Below are 2,961 nucleotides of genomic sequence, written 5' to 3'. Positions count from 1 at the left end.
TCGTCTGCCTCCCTCTGCCAGTCTCTTTGAACAGTCACTGTTTGTGGGAGCAGCAGGGTAATGAAGTCCTCATCTGTCACCAGTCTGACACATGGGTGGGTGTTTGCTGCCGTTACGTCTCTACAGGAACAAAGTGGGGTAGATTTTCTTTTTTGTGCTCTAGGCTAGTTAAACCAATTACTAGACCTATACTTTATGACATACATTTATAGGTTAGCTATATCAAAAAACACAATTTTGGTTGCCAGGTAATGCAATCTGTCTTTGACTGGCTTGGCCAACAAGAGACAAGGGCTGCAGAATATCTCGACCATACTCCATCTGTGCAACTTTGTTACACTTTCAACTGCAGACTGGATGTTTTAAACCGCTATATTATCTTTTAAACATTAATAATTGCAGAATGCATTGAAGACACTCTACAAACAAACGTGTACGCATTCATAAACAACAGAAAGAAAAAAGGTGATAAAGAAAAATGATTTGTGCATGTAGATAATATGGGTTGATTTTACAGATATATACCCCAAAAGTATTTTTTTCTATGGACACATTTACTAATAGTCTGAAATAATACATATTCCATTATTATCTAAAATGTAATAGTAAATGGACTTCAACTTTTAAGCTATATAAATATAGTGCTTTAGTCTTTTGACCACTCAAAGCGCTTTTACACCGCATGGCACACCTACCCATTCATACCCATGATGGCAGTAGTTGTGAGACCATCAGAAGATAGGATGTTTTCTCTTTTTAAAGTTGCAGTCCACTTAATTTCATTTTCTTGTGTGTACTTTTAAGATGGTCCCTCCCTTACATACTAAATAGAAGAATGCACTATCAATCGGATTTAAAAATCAAGGTCATGGATTTTGCTCAAGGATTCAGGGGAGACATTTTTCTGATTCATAGCTTTGGGATAAATGCCAAGAAGCTTCCTCAAGGGTAAATTACAAATAAAAGGAATGAGTTATGATTTTTCTGTCAGTAAAATGTAATTATTGGCGGTGGCACACAAAGATATATATACATGAACTACAGGTTGCTGTTCACATTGCCTGAGATGCATTGTTTTTCTGTGACTCTGTAAGACACACATGCTCTAAATAACTGAAATGATTCTACTCACACAGTCATACCAATACTTACACAAATCAATGTGAGTACAACATTCAATGACATAAAACCATTTTGCCCTTGTTTGATTTATGGGATTAATGTTTCCTCTATTTTCAGTGTAATTGCCCTGTAACAAAACACAGTGTCACATAGAGTTCCTCATTTAGCATGATTAACTTTACTTACAGTGAGTGAGAACAGTAAAAATGTGTCCTTGCCCTCAAAACTGAGGTAAACAAGTATTACACTTATAAAGCACCAAGTAGATGTTTGTGTTTTTCTTGTGTTTGTTCAGTTTGGTCGCTCTTATTCAAGGGAAATTATTGTTTAGTTAGCCTATGCAAAGAAACTAATTTCCTTTTTTAACAATTGATTGCAAAGTGCATGGAGGTATAGCTGTAGTGTGGAGAAATTACATACAAGACAAAACATAGACAGTAGTATAGCCTATCATACAATATAAACTCTTGAGTGAGATGATTGAACTAAAACTGGAGAATATCGAATAAAACAAAAATAACACAGTGTATAAGTATAGATTGAACGACAAAAAAAGCCAAACAATGTTAAAGGATAAAAATATTATATTTATGGGGATATGATATTGGGGCAATGAGGACAATGACGATGAAGATGAGACATACTATAATAATGGAGGAAGAGGACCCTTAAACTATATGATCTTAAAGAGGCCTGAAGATCAAAGATGACACATGGAAAGTTGTGCTGACTCTCTTTTAGTGCTTCGTGTTCTGGACAGCAAACAGGATCTTGATTGTCAGAATTTTTGCTTTTAAATGTCCCTTAGTCATGGGTGGGATTCTTGAAATATTTGGAGCATCTCCTACAGGATCCTTCATCAACTGTGTTATGTGATCTATAGATTTATTGTTGCAGTATTTCGTGCCCTATAATCTAGCGTAGCGCTATTGATGCAGCACCTGAATTCAGATGTCAGATGAATTATGTTGAATCCACAAGTGCTGACTACACATAACATCAGGCAGTGCTCACATAAATACACCATCAGCGTCCCTCAGCCATCTGTTAGTGAAACTGCAACAGCAGGCTCTTTATATTCACCATTCCTTTCACAACCGTTTGTCTGAATGAGGTTCATCATTCAAAGGCTCAGTTGTGATTTGTGGCATCCTGTGTTCTAATGTGGGGCCTGCATTCAGAGAACAGCATTAATTCTGTTCGCTGAATATAAGAATTTAATAATTAAGTCATGAATCTGCCTGTCAGGACAGAAAATCGTTGTCTTAATCCCCAGACTACAACCAGTGATGCTGGGACGGGTATTTGGCTCGAGGCTGCATCCAAGATAATGGGTGGTCTTTGACAGCCCCTATTTTCAACAATCCTTCGACATTGACTACAGTTCCCAGAATTGTATGTGATCCATATTTTACTCTACTCTACTCTTGAGGAAACTGACATCAAATTGAGATTATATCTCTGAATGATGAGCACACACTTAAATCATTGTGAACACCAGATACCTCAGTTGAATACTGGTTTGTCTTCGCTGCCATCTAGTGTTTGACTTTATAACATAGTTTGTTGGATTAGATCATTTTACAGGAAGGCAAAACTGTGATGACTGAAGTCATCCAGTTCATTTGACTTTATTTTGAGGATTGAATATTTATAAAAACCCACAGCCCATTCTGAATCAAAAAAATAAAGGAACACACATTTTTTGCAGATCAGTAACAGTTGTTATCGTCATGTGATGCCACCAGTCAATGTAAATATGAAGATGTTTTTAAACCATTAGTGTGATATTTAAGTAATAAAAACATCCTCCATGTCAACGAAATGTATAGCTCACAG

This window comes from Symphodus melops, assembly GCF_947650265.1.
Source record: "Symphodus melops genome assembly, chromosome: 18".
In the NCBI taxonomy this organism is placed as follows: domain Eukaryota; kingdom Metazoa; phylum Chordata; class Actinopteri; order Labriformes; family Labridae; genus Symphodus; species Symphodus melops.
The sequence above is the reverse complement of the archived record's forward strand: the minus strand, read 5'-3'. Positions refer to the sequence as shown.